Source organism: Diabrotica virgifera, chromosome 2, assembly GCF_917563875.1.
Source record: "Diabrotica virgifera virgifera chromosome 2, PGI_DIABVI_V3a".
In the NCBI taxonomy this organism is placed as follows: domain Eukaryota; kingdom Metazoa; phylum Arthropoda; class Insecta; order Coleoptera; family Chrysomelidae; genus Diabrotica; species Diabrotica virgifera.
In genome coordinates, this window is record NC_065444.1 from 14,262,430 (window position 1) to 14,285,000 (window position 22,571).

The following is a 22,571-nucleotide window of genomic DNA, read 5'->3' on the forward strand; positions in this document are numbered from 1 at the left end:
AAATCCCCAAGGAAGAAATTCCTGTAACTGGCTGTATACCATTAAATTACAAGTAAAATTTAACAAAAAATTTTTGTCCTGGTAAAAGGTATATTAGTTTAAAAAGCCCCTATAGGGCTACAAACATATAAAAAAGACGTTTTCGCTCTGTAACAAGAGCATCATCAGTGTTACAAGCACATGGTGAGCCACCCAAAAATACAAAGGTAGAAACCTTTTACAAATAGACTAAAAGTCTTATATAAATATAAACATCCTGAAATCCAAAGGATGGATAAAATTCCTATAGATGCGGCTTTAGGGCAACATATGACTCCCACAGTTGGTAAGTGGGTCAATTAATGACCTAATTACTTTTATTCAGTTGCAATGCGAAGGCAAAACAATCTTATTTTTCACTTAGAACAGGGAGCGCAGTCCAGCACTATGAATCGACGATTTTCGACTCTTATTGGAGTCATCATCGGAGAGGCGTAGGCCTGTTGCTCTCTGCTCGAAGTGACCAAACCGTGAAAGTTTATGAAAAGTTAACTAGGTCCATTTTCCGTTGGAACTTTACCAAGCTGCAGACGGGGACTGTGAATTGCAACTTTTTAGAATTCCCTCCCTTTGTCTTCACTGCAGCATCCATCTGGCTTGCAAATTTTAGAAGCCTTGGAGGTGTCACCAGGGAAGTGGACCAATAAGTTTTCAATTTAAAAATCTTTTAGTAATATTTTTCAATATTATTAATGTTGCTATTAAGATTCAAAACTTTACCTTTCAATAAATAATCTATTCTACAAAATAATTACCTTTAGAAGAAAACACAAGGGCAAAATGAGATATAGTTTTAAGAAAACTTAAAATTTAAGGTAGAAGAAACATAAACTAAGTAGTAAACAATATAACAATATTAATGAAAGAAATAAACGAATACTGTGCTAATTTTTACAGTATTATGGGAATGTCCAAGGACATGTTTAAGAATATTGTGTGATTATCACGTTAGCATGGAAAAGAAAGAACCAATGGAAAAATGGACAAGATTATGAATAATTGACAATATCCCTAAAAAATGCAAAAAAAGTACGCCAAAGAACAGTTTTGATTTAATTTTTTGTATAACTAAAAATATATTGAACAAAACAGAATGAAATGTCCATGTTCTCTTTTACTTGGGGAAGTACTATTGCAGATTGGGTATTATCTCTCTTTATACCGCATAATTTAATCACCTAATTTTGATGTAAAAATTAATATTTTTAAGTCAAAAATGAAAATTTTTTCAAGAACTAAATCATTACCAGATGTTTTTTAAAGAGTATAATTACATTCTAGATTCACAGTTTTTTCTTTATTGTTTCAGGACGAGCCAATGCGCCTAGTCGTTTAATAAATTCATCCTGATTATAATATAAAGGGTAAGTGAATATTTTACACATTTTATCTAAGCCAATTTAAAGTAGGCAATCCTAGTATCATAATCTTTACAAAATAATTAATATATCCATTCATTAGAAACCATTTTAAGTCCAATTAACACATTTTAAGCGTCAGCTGTTAAAATAGGGCTGCCAAAACAGCTGACAGCTGAAATATCTGTCCCATATTTTCAATAAAGTAGTATCTAAGACTTTGACCATTCAACTATCGTAGGTTATTTTGAAATTGATACATACTAGTATTGCGTTTGTTTAACTTGATATTATTTTATTTTGAATAAAATACATTGCCGTCAATATGTTTGTGTGTTGCGGAGAATGATTTTTGTGTCATACGTCATACTGTACCTCTAGCATAGAAAGGAGCCGTTTACTAAAATACGTCGAGTACAAATTTTAGAAAAAATCCGCTGTATAAAACACCAAACACGAAAAAAAATTTCGAGACTCCATGAACACCAAAAACGAGTTGTTGTAAACCTGGTGTATATTTCAGTCAAACCGATTTTTTCTTTCAGTCGAGTTCAGTCGTATTTAAAAGAGCAGTCTTTTGAGAATTTATTAATATTTGTTTGTTAAAGTATTGCTATTATTTCCCGGAAATAAAATGAGTTTACAATAAAGGCCTCTAGCGTAAGAAAAATGTATCAAAAAAGATCAAAATCACGACTAATGTAAGTTAAGAAACACATCAAAAACACTATAAGAACACATGGGGTTTTACGGGTTTTCTTTAAGGTTTAGGTTTAGGTAAACACTACGGCGAAGATCAATATTTTTTCAATCGATTCAAATGCAGGTTAGAAGAACAAGAAACTAGGTCTTTGTTTGTCGGCAAGTTTCCTCGATAATTATCCGCACTAGTTGTAAAAACGATCATTTGCACTTGGGTTTTAGTAAATAAATGGCCATTTCCGCGATATTTTCGAGGCCTAGGCGATTTTTCTTTCAGTTTCTCTTGTGGATACGATGCAGTTTAGTTTCGGAATGTGCCGCTAGGGGATGGATGGCGATTGAAGGTAGGTTCACAGCGGACAAATTTCAGGATTTCAGCGGGCCCGAAACAGGACGAGGGATGAAAATATGTACGGCAGCTGACACTTTAAAATTTAATTTCAGAAGTATGTGACAGATATCTGACGAATCATTTTGGTATAAAATATTTATAAGAACCGAAATCGTCGGGTAACTAGGATCAATACTATACGGGGTATAAAATCAATCACTTAATTACGTTTACCTAATAGTGAATACGAATTGCGTAGTTTGATGTTAGAATAAATATATCAGTTTATTATAGTTTTTCTCTAAGACCCAAAAAAACTAAAAAGAATGAAAAAGACATGTTAAACAGATAGAAGGAATATTTCGAATATTTACTGAATGGATAAGAAAATCTGGAAGTAAACTTAGATAAAAAGGAAGACTATCCAAGTTCACAAAATACAAATCATACCCACGAGATGCCTCCGAATAGAGAAGAAAATAAAAATATTATAGAGAGCCTAAAAAATAAAAAAAAAGTACAGGAAACGACCAAATAACATCTGAGATGTTCAAATATAGAGGAAATTGCATGTATGAAGAAATGAAGATATTAATAAAAAAAATATGGAATGACGAAAAATTACCAAAAGGATGGTTGGTTGGCAATAATATTGGTCCCATTTAATGTTGTTCTGAAGCTATGTTCTTGTGGCATTTTTGCAATTAACTATTTTTAATGGGAAATAAGCCAAAATTTTACTAAAAAAATTATTTTATTAACGTTTCGACGTCCAAATCGAATGTCGTTGTCAAAATAAAAAAATATCATTCACAAGAAATAATACGAGGAAAATATCAATACCATATTATAAAAGGACTATCCGAGAAACTTAAAACAACAGGAAATAACTTCAACATTTCAACAACATTCAAAACAACAAACACATTGAGATCTATTATATCTAAAACTAAACCTAACAGTGAACAAGAAAGCACAAAGAATTGTATTTATAAAATACCTTGTGAATGCGAACAATTTTATTTAGGTGAAACATCAAGACCATTAAACGTTAAAATAAGTGAACATCTAATCAGTCTTATATTAAAAATAGAGAATTTGATAGATCTCAAATACGTCAATACGCATGGGATAATGAACATAGAGTTCAATGGAGAGATTTAAGTAGAGTCCTAAAAGAAACAGATAGTAAAAAGAGAAAAATCAAAGAAGCGGCTCTAATTCCTCGGTAGAATGCAGTAGGATGTGGTTACCCATACTAAAAGAGGAAGTCAATAGAAAGAAAATACCATGATTAGTAAATCAATAACATATAGAGTTAGTACATATTTTATATTTTAGTATTATTTATATATCTATGTATTATTAATATTATTTATAATTTTAAATAACATATTGTACATATTAAGGTCAGAATTTGGTATTAGTTTTGAGAGTAAACTAAAGTAAGACCTAATACACGATGTCGGGATAATATCACGAGGTTTTTTTCAGTTTTCACTTGTGATTTACTAAGGAATCTCTAACGCGAGAATTTTACTGTCACCGTTGCATTTGGTTGTCTTTTTAAAGACAGATCACATGCTATGATTTTTTTTGTGACGGATATTCTTGAATTGGGGTTGATTTCATGTAATCGAATGAACCAGTAAAGTCGTCCCAGGAACGCAACTCATAAATATTGGCAATATCATTTTGAAGTCTTCTACTTTAAAATGTATAATATATGTTTGAATTGCCGAGATAAATAACTAAGATTAAATACATTATTAGAAGAATTTTTACTAAGCAACAACATTTTTATTTAATTCATTAATATTTTTTGTGTTTTGACAACGGCATCCGATTTGGAGGTCGAAACGTTAATAAAATCATTTGTTTAGTAAAATTGTGGCTTATTTCCCATTAAAAATAGTTAATTGGACCCATTTACAAAAAAGGAGAAGAGCGAATGCAAAAATTAGAGGCATAGCATTGCTAAAAGGCGCATACAAAATATTCACAATGCATATAGATGATATTATACTCTAAAATACATCTAGAGGTTATATATAAAAGAATGAAAGATATAATTGGTGAATACCAGGCGAGCCTTAGACAAGAAGAAAGAAGCAAAATAAAACAGATTTTATTGCTGAAAGAAATACTAGAGGAAAGCTTTCAATACCAAAAGCTGATTTTAAACAAGCATTTGATAAAGTAAAATGGAAGCAACTGTATAAATCATTTGAAGAACTAGAGATAAGCATAAAAGTTATTAGAATGATACAGCTAATACTAATAAGAATTGAAAACCAAGTAAAAGTTCCCAATGAAATATCAAATAAATGTTGTTCTGAAGCTATTTTCTTGTGGCATTTTTATAATCAAGTATATTGAAATGGGAAATAAGCCACAATTTTACCTAAAAATGATTTTATTAACGTTTCGACGCCCAAGTCGGGTGTCGTTGTCAAAATACAAAATAATACTAAATAAACAAAAATGTTGTTGCTTAGTAAAAAATTCTTCTAATAATTTATTTAATCTGACTCATTTATATCGGCAATTCAGACACGTATTATACATTTTAAAGTAGACGACTTTAAAATGATATTGCCAATATTGATGAGTTGCGTTCCTGGGACGACTTTACTAAAATAAGATTATAAATAAGGCATTGTCAAGATTGGATCGAATGGAACAGAACAACTTAGAACGGGATCCTACAACATTCACAAGAAATAATACGAGGAAAATATCAATACCATGTGTAAAAGGACTATCCGAGAAACTTAAAACAATAGGAAATAAATTCAACATATCAACAACATTCAAAACAACAAACACATTGAGATCTATTCTATCTAAAACTAAACCTAACAGTGAACAAGAAAGAACAAAGACTTGTATTTATAAAATACCTTGTGAATGCGAACAATTTTATATAGGTGAAACGTCAAGACCATTAGACGTTAGAGTAAATGAACATCAGTCTTATATAAAAAATAGAGAATTTGATAGATCTCAAATATGTCAACACGCATGGGATAATGAACATAGAGTTCAGTGGAGAAATTCAAGTATAGTCCTAAAAGAAGCAGATAGTAAAAAGAGAAAAATCAAAGAAGCGGCTCTAATTATGCTAAATGAAACCAATTGTGTCGCAAATTCCTCGGTAGAATGCAGTAGGATGTGGTTACCCATATTAACCCTTAAACGCCCAAGGGTGGGTAAAAAATGTCCACCTAATGCGTATTCCCTTGTAACATATTTATTATGTGTTTAAAAATTTTCCAAAAATTATTTATTGTTAAAAAGACAGCCTTTTATCGAATGTTAAATTGTTTCTACCGATATTTTTGAAAGTGAAAGTAATAGCTTGAGTTAATTATGGGTGGGCATAAAAAGTACACCCTTGGTAAGGCTTGTTACTAAAGGTTTCTATATAATTTCTCGTTGGTAGGAACATAATCCATATAATTATACATAATCGACATAATGTATGTAAATCAAATGTAGGATAGAGAAAGCAAGATCTGCATTTCAAAAAATGGCAAAGTTGTTCAAATGTCATGATTTGTCGATACCCATAAAAGTCAGATTACTACGATGTTATATATTTCCTATACTGTTGTACGGAGTTGAGTCGTGGACTCTCACAGACGCCACCTGCAAGGAAATTGAGGCTTTTGAGATGTGGCTTTATCGTCGAATCCTGAAGATATCTTATACCGACCACATTACTAATGAGGGTGTTTTGCTGAGAATGAAAAAAGAAAAAGAGCTGTTAATCAAAATAAAAACAGCCAAAATCGAATACCACGGTCACATCATGAGGAACAGTGAGAGATATGGACTGCTGCAACTGGTCTTGCAGGGAAAAGTAGAGGGAAAGCGAGGACCAGGAAGGCGAAGGATTTCCTGGCTGAAAAATCTACGAACGTGGTTCAACACAACCACTACAAATCTTTTCAGAGCAGCAGTGTGCAAAGTGCAGATTGCCATGATGGTCGCCAACATCCGAAACGGATAGGCACTACAAGAAGAAGAAGACATAATTATCCGCCAATCAGGAGGCTGAAAGGAAGAATGTGAAGAAAATCGACAAATTTGAATTACTGGCTTTTACTGGTATGTTAATTTTGATGTACACTGTAATTTTGTTGTAAGGTTTGTAAATTGTTTATATTAATATTTTACAAGATGCTGTGTTTATTAAGCATAAGATCCTTAAGTTTAATCCATTTCCAACAACTCTCAATAAATATATTAGCTATTTTCGAGGTGGACATTTTTTACCCACCCTTGGGCGTACATGGAACCTAAAAAAGGTTGGGCGTTTAAGGGTTAAAGGAGGAAGTCAATAGAAAGAAAATACCACAATTAGTAAATCAGTAACATATCGAGTTAGTACATATTTAGTATTTTAGTATTATTTAAAATTTAAAATATCAAGTCAGAATTTGGTATTAGTTTTGAGAGTAAACTAAATGTAAACCCAAATACTTACGATGTCGGGATAGTATCACGAGGTTTTTCCTGGTTTTCCCTCGTGACTTACTATGGAATCTCTAACGCGAGAATTTCAGTGCCACCGTTGCATTTGGTTGTCTTTTTAAAGACAGATCACATGCTATGATTTTTTGTGGCTGATATTCTTGAGTTGGGATTGATTTCATGTAATCGAATGAACTATCTTTTAGTAAAGTCGTCCCAGGAACGCAACTCATCAATATTGGCAATATCATTTTAAAGTCGTCTACTTTAAAATGTATAATACGTGTCTGAATTGCCGATATAAATGAGTCAGATTAAATAAATTATTAGAAGAATTTTTTACTAAGCAACAACATTTTTGTTTATTTAGTATTATTTTGTATTTTGACAACGACACCCGACTTGGGCGTCGAAACGTTAATAAAATCATTTTTAGGTAAAATTGTGGCTTATTTCCCATTTCAATATACTTGATTATCAAATAAATGATAAGTAAAAATGAAATATCAGTTCCTAATAAATGAAGGAATAAAGCAAGGTGGTCCACTTGTATCTATTCTCCTATAAGGCTACGGCTCCACGGGCGGGAAATTGACGCTAGCAGTAGCCGTAAAACGAACTTAAGGTTCCGCGAAACGGATAAGGAATAGCCGAACTGAACCGACTACGCACAAATCCTGTAGTCGGTTCAGTTCGGCTATTCCTCTTCCGTTGCGCGGAACCTTAAGTTCGCTTTACGGCTACTGCTAGCGTCAATTTCTCGCCCGTGGAGCCGTACGCTAAGGCTCCACGGGCGACAAATTTACGCTAGCAGTAGCCGTATAACGAATTTAAGGTTCCGCGGAACGGAATAGAAATAGCCGAACTGAACCGACTACGCACAAGTCCTGTTAGCCTTTAGTCTCCTCCTGGAAAACGTGCTGCGGTAAGCCAATATAACTCAATACCTAGCGTTCGCTGATGATATAGCAATAGTAACAAGAAGCATACAAATTTAAAAAATTTATCACAAAAGTTATACAAGTTTTTCATATCAAAAATTATTGATGAAAAAAACGCAATAGGTATCTATTTATTATTGAGAAAGATATTTAGTCCAAGTAATGAAGCTGAAAATAGGACAAAACCTCGTAATTTTTACAGAATGGATCGATTTGCTTGAAAATTTAAGAATAAGTAGTGGATAGTCCAAGGCTCAAAATCTATATGATGCCGAAACGCGCTTTTACTTTAGCATGGGGTGGTTGTCATCCCCAACGGGGTAGAGTAAAAAAAACGGAGTTAAATGCGAATAACGAATTTTTGTAGTTTGGAAAAAAATGACTTTTCTTCAGAACAGAAAGATTAGCATCAGAGATACGAAAAATGTTTAAATATGAAATTGTAGCCTATTTAATTCCCAAGAACGAGGTTTGCAAAAATTGTTTCTACGGCAAAAATTGGGTGAGCTATTTACAATTAAAACTTGTAATAACACGCAGAAACCACCTTTACCAACCTTTTCAAAGTTACCTCTTTTTGCGACTGATGATACTAAAAAGATTTAATATCAATAATCTTATGGAGCTTGTAAAAACCTACAAAATAAAAAATAAAAAAGTTACGGTTAAAAAATCAATATATTATTTTGAAAAAAGAAGGAGAAATCCAATTAGATGCATAATAATGTTAGTTAGCGATATTTTTAGTCATTGGCCTTATTCATACTTATTTATTTATGTATTATTAATAGATGATAGAAGTTTGACTGGCTTAGAATGATTAGTTTTTAAAAAACTGAAGTTATAAGCGAATAACGAATTTTTGTAGTTGGGTAAAAATGCTATTTTCTTCAGAATACAAAGATTAGCATCAAAGACAGGAAAAAATGTTTAAATATGAAATTGTAGGTTATTTAATTCTCAAGAACTTGTTTTAAAAAACTTTTTTCTACGGCAAAAATTGAGTGAATTGTAAATGAGTATTATCGACAAACATTGATCGATATAAAACTAACACTTTTAACTATTAATTTTCTCAAAAAAATGTATAGAACATTTTTTGCTTAGAATGAACATTTTTATCAACTTTTGTGGTCAAAATATAATAAAAAATTTCCACCCTCGAGATGGGGTGGCAACCACCCCCATAAGCGCCTTTCGGCATCATATAGATTTTGATCCTTGGACTATCCACTACTTATTCTCGAATTTTCAAGCAAATCGACCCATTCTGCAAAAATTGCGAGGTGAAAAGCTTCGGTTCCTGGACTAATTATGCAGGTTTAAGATCTTATCATGCAAACAATTTTAGAAAGAAGTAAATTTTTTACTCAAATACTACAAACACGTGTTATTTTAAAAATTGACAAATCCTTTAGACTATACTAAAACATATCAGAAAAATAATAATATAAAACCTCGAAACAGAAGTATAAGATCAAGTCAATAGAGCAAGCAGAGCAGCAGGATGCCAGAATGAAACGATATTAAAAAATAAAAATATCGGGAAAGAAATGGAAGCCAGAATTAACAAAACAGTCATCAGACCAATAATCGACAGACAAAGAACAAAAATAATGCTAGAAACAGCAAAAATTAGAACCCTTAGGAAAATTTATGGTAAGGCACTATCGAACAGAGCTAAAAGTACAGATAGAAGACGGAGCTGCAAAGTGGAAAACATCAAGGACTTGGTTAGATAGAGAAGAGTGGAATGAAACAATCATATAAGCAGAATAAACCAAATAGAGTAGTAAAGACGGCGAGGGACTTCTTCTTCTTTAAGTGCCGTCTCCCAATCAGAGATTGGATATAATCATCACTATCGTTACTCTATTGACTGCTGCTCTGAAGAGTTCTATAGAACTGCATTTAAACCAGTCCCTTAAATTCTTCAACCATGACACTCTCCTTCTTCCTATACTCCTTCTTCCTCTTATCTTTCCCTTTATTATCAGTGTGCTAAATATTGTAACTTTCTTATTTTTGTCGAGGGACGGTTCCCCAATAAGAAGACGCTCAATGGGAAAACGACAATTGCTTTATTTTTTCCTTACAGTTTTTATTTATTATAAACAAGAATGACGACTAATATCCTGGCATTCTTGTATAGTTTAAACGAGGCTTTAGAGGCACGCTTGCGTCAGAAGGATGTGAATCCTTATTTCGATCGCGTGTCGAGAGAATGCTGCTGTTCCTGCTGTTTATTCCTGCTATCAATGCCGCGCCGCACCGTTCAACTAACTTTTAGAGAAATTGCCCTTTCAAATATATTGGTTTTTTTTTCTCTTAAACTATTTATATTGATTTTGTGTCTTCGTGCGTAGATAACTCTAAAAACTAAGGAACAAAAAATGCCTATAACTAAGTATTTGTTTGAATTTTTAAAGATGGTGTAGATAATTGGGAGTTGAATGTCTTGTATTTATTTTTCAATTGTCGCAATTAAATTATTTAATTAATGCTGTTTAAAAAATGTCCTATATTTTTCTTTAATGTTTAGAGTAAATGCTCAAACGGAAGCTTAATTTTTTTATTTATTCAAAGGGATTCATTCAGTCTTCTTCTTAAAGTGCCCTCTCCTCAGTGGAGGTTGGCTACTACAGTTGCAAACTCTTCTCTGTTTTCAGCTGTTCTTATTAGCTGTTCAAAATTGTGCCCTGTCCATTGTCGGATGTTTCTGAGCAACGACAGTATTTTTCTTTCTAGTCCTCTCTTTCCCTCGATCTTTCCTTTCTCTATAAGTTGAGCATATTGGTACTTATTATCTCTCAGTATGTGGCCTAGGTATATTAATCTTGGATCCCGCGTACCAAAAAAAATGGATTAATAGCAAGCTGAAAACTTGTTAATAGCTTAAGGGTGTCTAGTCGGACAAACTTTGATGTACGGGAACACTGAAACAGGGGAAATTTTAATTGTGGAACAGTTTAAAAATTTGGAACGTCAGATTACGAAAACGTACCTTGTCCGACAGAACATCCAATTGATTTGTTACCCTTTCATTAAACTCTCATGAAAAAATCAGACTGCTATTACTAACCAACATGATTCCTGTCATTTAACATGTTCTTCGTGTTCCACTGATTAAAATGTTCAATTGGTGATAAACACCAGTCTGATTTTTGCATGAGAGTTTAATGAAATGGTAACAAATCAATTGGAAGAGTTCTGTCCGACAAAATACATGGAACGTTTTCTTAGTCTGACGTTCCAAAATTTTTAATCTGTTCCACAATGAAAACTTCCTCTGTTGTCCGACTAGACACCGTTAAGCTATTAACAAATTTTCAGCTTGCTATTAATCAACTTTTTTTAGGTATGCGGGATCCAGGTCTATATGCTTTTCGAACTTTCACTGTATTGGAAAGTTCTCGTTACTTGCAGCACTTCGTTTGAGATATGCGATACCCATGAAATTTTGAGTATTCTCCAGTAGATCCACATTTCAAAAGCCTCTAATTTATTTACGGTTGCTATTTTAAGAGCAACCAAAGTCCGAAAATTGAATATTTTAAGTTTTTTGAAATCTTCTCTTTCCAACGATATATAACACATTATAGTAGAAAATATCCATGGTTACAAAACTATTTGTTTTCTGAACGTCTGCATAGTCTAAGAGCTAGTGAACCCTCCGACTAACGGTCGTCCTGTAAGGCTAGAAATTTGTCTAGTGATAATTCATAGCACACCAAGGCTAAAAACCATGACCTGGCAGGCCTCAGCGGTGCACGTGTATCTACCAGGTGAATCGAAAAGTGCAAATTTAGGGGGTAAAATAAACTTTCTCCTGTAAGGTTTAAATTTAAGTATGTGTTTGAGTAAGTCATTTAGAAGAAATGTGTACAATGACAGACGATTCTGAAGAGCATAAGACCTTGCCAGGCGAGGGGAAAGATTAGGGGTTTTTCCTAAAATTATTCTTTTTGCATCGAACAAATTTTTTTTAGGTTTTTTCAATCATTCCAAACAGAAAAGGTCTTTAGTGATTTTTCTCTTAAGTTAATAGTTTTTGTTATATAAGCGATTGAAAATTTTGAAAATTGCGAAATCGGCCATTTTTAACCCTAAATCGGACTTTTATCTAAAAATTTCAATGTTGCCAAAGTACGTAGATATTCTTTAAACATTGATTGATAAAATTCCGAAGAGTTTTTTGCAATAAAATATCGAAAACCTCTTTGTTTTTTTAATTGCTAATCAAGCGGGCGCTACACTGTAGTATAAGTGAGGACATTTGAGCTTGCATAAATTCATTATCTCGAGAATGGACAAATTTCAAGAGAAATCCTCAGACAGGTCGACTTTTATTTTTGAATTAGGACTTTTTGGTATATATATAATACTAGTGACGTCATCCATCTGGGCGTGATGACGTAATTGATGCTTTTTTTAAATAAGAGTAGGGGTTGTGTGACAGCTCATTTGAAAGGTTATTTAATTCTCTATTCAGTAATATAAACATTAACATAATTATTTATACAGGGTGTACAAAAAAAATTTTTTTTTCTATTTGTCAAATTTAGTCAAAGTTAATTTAATAAAAAAATTTTTTTTGTACACCCTGTATAAATAGTTATGCTAATGTTTATATTAGTGAATAGAGAATTAAATAACCTTTCAAATAAGCTATCACACAACCCCTACTCTCATTTAAAAAAATCATCGATTACGTCATCACGCTCAGATGGATGACGTCACTAGTATTATATATATGCCAAAAAGTCCTAATTTAAAAATAAAAATCTACCTGTCTGAGGATTGCTCTTGAAATTTGCCTATTCTCGAGATAATGAATTTATGCCAACTCAAACGTCCTCACTTATACTACAGTGTCGCGTCCGCTTGATTAGCAATTAAAAAACAAAGGGGTTTCCGATATTGTATTGCAAAAAACTCTTTGGGATTTCATCAATCAATGTTTAAAGAATATCTACCTACCTTGGCAACTTTGAAATTTTTAGATAAATATCCGATTTAGGGTTAAAAATGGTCGATTTCGCAATTTTCATAATTTTCAATCGCTTATATAACAAAAACTATTAACTTAAGAGAAAAATCACTAAAGACCTTTTCTGTTTGGAATGATTCAAAAAACTTAAAAAAAATTTGTTCGATGCAAAAAAAATAAATTTAGGAAAAACCCCTAATCTTTCCCCTCGCCTGGCAAGGTCTTATGCTCTTCAGAATCGCCTGTCATTGTACACATTTCTTCTAAATGACTTACTCAAAGACATACTTAAATTTAAACCTTACAGGAGAAAGTTTATTTTACCCCCTAAATTTGCACTTTTCGATTCACCTGGTAGATACACGTGCACCACTGAGGCCTGCCAGGTCATGGTTTTTAGCCTTGGTGTGCTATGAATTATCACTAGAAAAATTTCTAGCCTTACAGGACGACCGTTAGTCGAAGGGTTCACTAGCTCTTAGACTAGCACTCAACTTACCGTGTATTAAAAATATACCGGTATGGTAGATAGCCTATTAGAGTGTTTTATGTTTTTGCGATTTCCCGAATACTACGTTTTTAACTTTTGATGTCAGATATCTCTGGATTCTTAGATGATATAAGGTCCAAATTTTTACAGTAGTTGTAGGTAGATAATATCTAGTCACGCCTAAAGTTTTATTGAAAAATGTACAAAAACAAGTACAATAAAAAATAAAATCTAAACTTTTTTGGGTTTTTTTTGTAAGACTATTTTAAAAAAATTTAAAATAAATGTTTCTTTCACTCTAACTTTACAAAAATCTACGCGGGACTAAATAATGCATGTAGTTTCAAAATAAAATAAAAATAGGTCTCTACATAAGTGCTTTGGTTACAGAGCTATGTGACATAATGTTAACATTGTCGTTAAATGGGACTTTATGTGCCCTTAAGGGTCCACGTCTCAACTGCATAGACTCAGTAATCATTAGGTGAATAAATAAATATAAAATAATTAAACATTTAATTATAAATTGTTTAAACAATTTAATTATTACTTAAATTAATTAACATTTCATTATAAATTTTTGGGCAGAAATTGTTTAAACAATTTTTTTAAAGAAACACATAAGATTACCTTTTATTGCTCCAAAAAATATATTTTTAGGTTTTTTTGGGTTATTCTAAACAAGAAAGGTATCTTGTGATTTTTCTGAAAAATTGACAGTTTTCGAGTTATAGGCGATTTAAAATCTAAAAAATGCGAAAATACGCATATTCAAGGCTTAAGGTAGTATTAGTATTTTTAAGGGTGCCAATAACTTGGATTAAAGTTTAAACAGTCCTTTTCAAGATTCCAAAGAGTGATCGGGTCTAACTTCAATTTAGACCGTAGTTTTTTAATTGTTAATTATGCGTGTCCATCCGGTTTTTTTGCCGGTACGGCGCGCACTATTTTCAAAAATCTCCTATTTTCCTCCGAAAAATATTTTTTCTAGATTCGTTGGGACATTCTAAATAAAATAAGTTTCTAGACATTTTTCTCAAAAGTTAATAGTTTTAAAGTTATAAGCGATATAAAATCAAAAAAATGACAGAAAAAAAAAACACATTTGCATAATTAACAATTAAAAAACTACGGTCTAAATTGAAGTTACACCCAATCACCCTTCGGAATCTTGAAAAGAAATGTTTAAACTTTAATCAAGGTTATTGGCACTCTTAAAAATACTAATTTAAATATGAGTTTTTAAGCCTCGAAAATGCGTATTTTCGCATTTTTTAGGTTTTAAATCGCCTAGTACTCGAAAACTGTCAATTTTTGAGAAAAATCACAAGATACCTTTCTTGTTCAGAATGACCCAAAAAACCTAAAAATATATTTTTTGGAGCAATAAAAGGTGATTTTATGGATTTGTTTAAAAATGTTTTTAAACAATTTCTGCCTAAAAATTCCGTCCGACACCCTTCAGATTTGTTTAAAGGGGACATTAGTGAACATGAATCCGCAGAGAAACCGAATTAGACATGTTTTTCAGACGGGAGCGGTCTCACCACATGGACTATAAGGACTGTTTGGACTGTTAAGTTATAAAATTCCTAGTAATAACCTATTTTTTATATAAATTTTGCATTTATTCGACCGGTCCCAGGAGTTATTACTTGTTTCTCATTTTATCTTCTCTTTTAGTTTGGATTAAATAATTTATTTTATTATTTATTATTATTTATTTATTAATTATTATATTTATTCAGAATGAACTCATGCATAAATAGGAGGAAATCGGAGAAGACAAGGTAGGGTTCACAAAGGGAAAAGCATGCTTACATCATATTTACGACGGTCGAACAACTAATAGAAAAAAGAATATCCAAAAATAGATCCGTCCATCCGGCTTTTGTAGAACTTAAGAAGGCTTATGATTCGATACCTAGAACCAAGCTATAGGAAGCAATGGAAGACACCGAAGTTCCATGAATACTAATAAAAGCAGCAAAAGCAATCTGCAAGAATAACAAAGCAGCTATCAAACCAGGCAAGAGGATCCATTTAAGACGACAAAAAGACTGTTACAGAGCTGCTTCACATCGCCTACCCTGTTCAAAATATTCCTGGAAGAAACTCTGAAACCATCGAAAAGAAAGTGCGAAGGAATGAGTATCCAAGTAAGAAACGAATGTACAAAGGAGAACACTGAAACAGGAATATAGAAAGAATGCGATGGAAATAAACCTAAAAAAAACTTAATACCTAACAACGGAGAATACAGAAATAAAACAGCTGGAAATAGACGAAGGTAAACAAATCAAAGGAACAGACAAGTACAAGTATTCAGGTTTCATAATATCAATCAAAGGAACAACGGAAGAAGATATAAAAAATAGACTAGGACAAACAAAAGGCTGCATACGAAAATTGAACCCGGTACTGTGGGATAAGAACATCAGCATAACAACAAAAAGAAGAATAATTAATACCACGACAAGAAGTATCCTCACTTATGGGTGTGAAAATTGGACAATAAATAAGAAAACCAAAAACAAAATAAAAGCAACAGAGCTAGAATTTCTAATGAGAAGCTGCAGAGTAACAAGAAGAGATAGAATAAATAACATAAAGATTAAGAGAAGAATGGGAGTGAACTCAGACATAATAGACTATATCGAACAGAAGAGATTAACCAGGTACGGACGTCAGAAGAGCAGACCAAAATCGGTGGATAAACCGAATAACAGAGTAGAGCCCGATAGGAAAAAGGAAGAGAGGCAGACCCCGAAGATCTTTCCTGCAGGAAGGGGACTGTGAAAACAGAAAGAAAAAGAACGGTTGAGTGAAGGAATACAGTGAAAACTGTGGAAATCCGTAATACAGAATATACAGCGTGCCCCGAAAAGATTGGTCATAAATTATACCACACATTCTGGGGTCAAAAATAGTTTGGTTGAACCTAACTTACCTTAGTACAAAAAATGAGCTCATAAAAAAAGTTATAGCCCTTTGAAGTTACAAAATAAAAATCGATTTTTTTCAATATATCAAAAACTATTAGAGATTGTTTATTGAAAATTGACATGTATCATTCTTATGGCAGGAACATCTTAAAAAAAAAATTAAATTTTATGGGGGTTTTGTTCCCTTAAACCCCCCAAACTTTTGTGTACCTTCCAATTAATTCATTGTTGTGGTACAATTAGTTAAACACAACGTTTTTAAAACTTTTTTGCCTCTTATAGAATTTTTTCGATAAGCCAGTTTTTATCGAGATGCGGCTTCTTTTTTAATATATTTACATAAAAAATTGTTTGGAGGTTTTGTTCCTTTAAACCCCCCAAATGTTTGTGTACGTTCCAATTAAACTATTATTATGGTACCATTAGTTAAACACAGTGTTTTTAAAACTTTTTTGCCTCTTAGTCTTTTTTTGATAAATCACCTTTTATCGAGATGTGCCTTCTTTTTCAAAATATACCTAAAAATGTAAGTTATAAATAAATTTTCAGATTATTAACAGGTGTCTATAATCATACTTAACCATATACAAATATGTGGTGGATTCGACAAATATTCAAAATATCTCGATAAACACTGGCTTATCAAAAAAGTACTAAGAGGCAAAAAAGTTTTAAAAACATTGTGTTTAACTAATGGTGCCACAATAATAATTTAATTGGAACGTACACAAAAGTTTGGGGGCGTCTAAGGGAACAAAAGCCCCATAAAATTTTTATGGGGTGCACAAAGTGTATAAAAATTCCACATGTCCATTTTCAATAAAAAATCTCTAAGAATTTTCGATATATGAAAAAAAATTGATTTTCATTTTGTAACTTCAAACGGCTGTAACTTTTTTTGTGTGCACTATTGTATATAGGTAAGTGAGGTTCAATCAACCTAGTTTTGACCCCACAATCTGGGATATAATTTATGACCAATATTTCCGGGACACCCTGTATAATTAAATACGTTATTTTTTTATTAATAAAATTCTATAATATTTTTAATTAAATTGAACGCTTAATTGAACTTACGAATGCGTTAAGCCATACAAGCAGGCATTTTATGTCATATCTATGTACATAGAATCTAATGAAAGTACACAATTAAGCCATACTTGATAACGTTTTGATATTATATCATCAAGAGAAACATTCATTAAAAACAAAAGTCTGTAAAAGTATTTTATAAGCTGACCAGACGGGGTCAATGAATTTTCCTTTTTTTTTTTCTCTCGTGCGAGTTGATGATTTTGCTGATAATGAAGTCCACATAAATTAAATTGCAGAAACGGTACATTTGCATAAATATGCAAATAGCAGTGATAAGAATTACTCTTGTATTTTATTTTATCCTTTTTCAGATTGCTAAATGGTTTTGAAAAAAAAAACTGTTATTTTGGGAACCAGTGGGCAGATAAGAAGAAATTGTAATGAGATGCGAAAAAGACAAAACGGTCTGAGAAAAATATAGATACAAAAATGATTTTCACGAAATATGTACAGTTTAGATTTCCTAAAACTTTAATAAAAGAAAATAGATACACCATAAAATATATAGGTTTCAAAAATTGTAATTTGATTTCGAAGGATATACAGTATGGTGCAAATGTATGGAATAAGTTCATTTTTTCGTGAATGGACGACTTTGAAAATAAATCCCGAAACAGGTCGAATTTTATTTTTAAATTATTTTTGGTATATATACCATACTAGTGACGTTATCCATCTGGGAGTGATGATGTAATCGATGATTTTTTAAATGAGAATAGGGGACGTGCTCTGGCTCATTTGAAAGCTTATACTATTCTCTACATAGTAATATAAACATTAACATAATTATTTGTACAAGGTGGCCAAAGAATTTTTTTTAAATTAAATTAATTGACACAAAAAGAAGAATGTTTGTAATTTATTTAATTCAAAATATATTTTACTGCTCTCAGCTCAGAAAAAAGAAAATAATGTTTAAAAAATAAACAATGATTTTCACTTAAATTAAATGTTCAAACTGGCAGATGGGTAGCAGTAGTGTATTCCATTAATCGTGGTACTCTATATGTAAATTATTGAAACGGTCTACTATCTCTAGAAATACACTTCCAAATGAAAAGCCAAAAAAACAAGTGTTTATTATTTTTTTTAATATATCGAATGGCACTAAAAACGCCCCCGGCCTCCCACCCCCGGTTGGATGGGACGAGGGACAAATTTAAAATATTAAATAAAAAACCACACATTTCATTGCAAATAGGCATTCTACGTGAAAAAGTAAACAAGTTTTATGTGAACATTTTTTCGAATCGTGATAGATGCCGCTGTAATCACAGAAAACCCTATAGATACAGTTTTACAGATCCGAAGTCTGCAAATTAATTTTTATGGTACTGAATACAGTTTGTTAAGAATGTTTTGAAGAATCATTAATGTGTAATGAAAAATGGGGGTTTTTATTAAGGATTTCAAAGTTGTCCCCATCCCACCCCAGGAGGTTTGGCGGGGTCATGTTTGGTGTTATTCGACAGATTTTTGAAAAATATTGAACATGGGTTTTTCATGTATAGTTTCAAGTGTATTTCTCGAGATAGACCATTTCCATAATTTTCCGATCGTATATAGTTTTATACAGTGCGGTGGAATAAGTGTTGCCCCCCCCCTGTTAACTTGCTTATTTTAAGAATATAAGCAAAACGCTCGGAGAGGTCGATTTTTAAACTAACCATAGTATATTATAGCATCAACGTTTCGAACTTTACGCGATCCCTCTTCAGGTGACAGCCATAACTTTGATTTTTTTAAATGGGAAAGTACGTCATGTGACACCTCATTTAAAAGCTCTTAAAATACTGATTTCAAAAATGTATAATACTTTAATCCTGTTTGAGAGCGTAGGTGCAAAATTTTGGTCGACTTCTTTCTAAATGCAATCATTTTTTTCGAATCCTGAAAAAACTAATAAGTATTTTTGAAAAATTTAAACGCAGAATGAAATATTACAGTATTCTCGATGGTCTAAAGTCCCTGAGAACTCCTATAATGTTTATTTTAATAAGTCACAGTGGAGAAAAAAAGAGAAAATTTAGTGTGATGTTTAATTTCAAATATATCATTCAAAATAAACTTTTTATTTATTCTAAGGGACTGTCGGCCCTCGGTAATAATCTAATATTTCATTCTGCGTTTAAACTTTTCAAAAATACTTATTAGTTTTCTCAGAATTCGAAAAAAATAAATGCGTTTAAAAAGTGTTCGACCGAAATTTTGCGCCTACGATCTCAAAAAGGATTAAAGTATTATACATTTTTGAAATAAGTATTTCAAAAGCTGTTAAATGAGGTGTCACATGATTTACTTCACCATTTAAAAAAATCAAAGTTATGGCTGTCACCTGAAGAGGGATCGCGTAAAGTTCGAAACGTTGATGCTGTAATATACTATGGTTAGTTTAAAAATCGACCTGTCCGAGAGTTTTGCTTATATTCCTAAAATAAGCAAGTTAACAGGGGGGGGGGGCAACACTTATTCCACCGCACTGTATATAGATCGTTTATAGATCATATATAAATTGTTTTTTTTTCGATTATAGCGCCATGTATCAATAATTCTAAAAAATGTCTCGAATAAAAATTACTTATTTTTGCATAAGGAATCCAAATCTGCAATAAATAAAAAAATATGAAAAAAATTTTTAAGAAACGCTTTTCTTTAGTTACTCGTTTTAGTTTTTCGAGTGACTAACATTAAAAATATTATAATATTAAAAATATTATAAAAAAATCAACTAAAAAGCAAAAAATAAAAAAAATTGAAAAAATCTAACACATTCGTCAAAGAAAAGCGTGGCGCGTCTTCATCGAATAAACGGTTTTCGCCCCACGCTTTTCTTTGACGAATGTGTTGGATTTTTTCATTTTTTTTATTTTTTGCTTTTTAGTTTGATTTTTGAAGTTATATTAGGCGCGATTGAGAGTAAAATTTCATAATACTGCGCGCATGCGCATGCGCACACAGACAGTATGGCGTTTAGTTGCTAAATCTTTCAAGTTATGTACAGTCCGTCTAATTTACTTACCGATGCACGTCATTATCTACGCCAGAGATCTAAGTTGACATAGTTGCCAAAGTATAAAAAAATCCTGAATCCATTTTAAATCAAATAGATCACATAATTATTGTAAACGTGGATTAAACGACAAAACAAATTAATATTCAATGTAAATAAATAAAAACTTAAGAAATAGAGAACAAGAATTAAGTTATAATCATTTAAGATTTGCAGTGCAAGCGTTTTTGCACTGCATTGTTTAATTATTATTAAAAAACGGCTCCGAACTCTTGGGAGAAGCCGATAGGTTTCTTTGTATATATCTACAATAACAACTAAAAAGTTGTCAGATACCTCGATTATTCCAAGTCGTGATAAAATTAGGTGAAATTTATATTTTTATAGTAGAGGATCTTTTTATAGTAAAGTAAATAATAAAAACAGTAAATATAATAGAACAGATACTTATAACTAGTAAAGAATATAAACAAATATGAAGTGCCATCACCGCAACTGTCAAATAAATGTTACCAATTTATTCTAAAATGTCACCTTCATTCGATTACAGTTACAGTGTGTTCCGAACAAATGTGCTTCATAAAAACGCTTTATAATCCATTTATACAAATTAAATGAAACATATCATTGTGTATTTCTTTAGGTTAACATTAATAGAAATCTTCAAATATTATTTCTACGCGTATATAATAAAATATGTCTAGTGGCTGTAATTCCAGTGTACTCGGCAAAATGATTCTAAAAAAGAACACACCTACCGCCAAATATTTCGTGTTGGTATCATGCGACGTCACAGGCTATGACGCGGATGACGCGGATGACGTGCAACGGTTAGTAAATTAGACGAAGTATATAAATATATCAGTGCAAGAAAAGGCGTGAAAAGAATATATTAGTGTTTTTAGTAAATATATTTATTATAATTTTTGTGTCTTTGGATTTGTCTTCCTTAGGAGTAAGATGAGTAATATTAAAACATTTTATTGTATATTTATTATACTTCACCTTGTCTGTTTGTTACCGTGAATTGTCATTAGGTACGTCCGAATACAGACACAGTCCTCGTAGCGTATTTGGTATAGCATTCGGCCAGAGATCGAGAGGTCTTGAGTTCGAATCCGGAGCAATCCTATACTTTTTTTTATTGTTTTGAAAGCGGTAAGCACAAAATTAGTTTGATGTTTAAAAAAAATTAAAACAAACTGTTTAAAGTATATTTATTTTTAAGAAATCATATAATAGAAGTATAACTTCTTACGTGCGTACAAAGTACACACACATTCTTTTTTTTTATAATATTTTTAATGTTAGTCACTCGTAACTAAAGAAAAGCGTTTCTTAAAAATTTTTTTTTCATATATTTTTTTTTACTTTTTAGTCTTACACTTTTTAAACATTAAAATATATCGTCATGATTATTAAAATATGCATAAAACATATGATGTACAAACATGAAAGTAGTCGGAATCGGCAAAAATTTGAAACTTTATTGTTTATTAATGAAGCATAACGTAAACAATTAACGTAAAAAGTCAAATTATGTATAGTTCATATATTTAGCTACAATCTTTAAAAGTTTCAAGTTTCTTCATTGTAAAAAACAAAAGAATTTAAGCATTTTCCGTTAAAATCGTTTTTTATTTAAATAATTAATAAACATAAAAATTTTTTTTATTAATTATTCTTGTATTGTTCCCGCGAATGCATATGTCTGCAAATGTTTAGTCATTTACATTGAAGAAAAGGCAGTTAAATTACCGTCCAAAGATTTGACCCAAACGATTGAACTAAAGAAAAGCGTTTAATTAATTAATACGCCAAAACGAATTCTAATGTTAATTGTAGCACAAAACGTCTCTACCGGTGGTTTTTATAAGACTACGATAAAAACCCGAATTTTTTTAATTCGAGTTTTGGTTGAAGTTTTGTTTCGTATCGTATTGAAATTTGACACGAATAGGCGCCGATTTTTATATAAACAAATATATGAGCGTTCAAAATTTGAAACCTTATTGTTTATTTATGAAGCATAACGTAAACAATTAACGTAAAAAGTGAAATTATGTATAGTTCATATCATTAACTACAATCCTTAAAAGTCTCAAGTTTCTCCATTGTAAAAAGCAAGAGAATTTAAGCATTTTCCATTAAAATCGTTTTTATTTATTTAAACAATTAATAAACATAAAAA

The 22,571-nt window shown here is 31.6% G+C and overlaps 1 protein-coding gene across 2 annotated transcripts in view; it reads right to left on the reverse strand.

The window, feature by feature from the left end:
• Positions 1 to 22,571, reverse strand: part of LOC114345421 (probable nuclear hormone receptor HR3) — a 411,567-nt gene that overhangs the window by 339,919 nt on the left and 49,077 nt on the right. The window contains exon 1 of one of the 2 annotated variants that reach the window (XM_028296287.2): positions 1,773 to 2,397. The exons of the other annotated variant lie outside the window; for it this stretch is intronic. The gene's annotated coding sequence lies outside the window, so the exon portion shown is untranslated. Of the gene's footprint in view, positions 1 to 1,772; positions 2,398 to 22,571 lie in introns of those variants that run through there. 2 annotated transcript variants of the gene reach the window in all.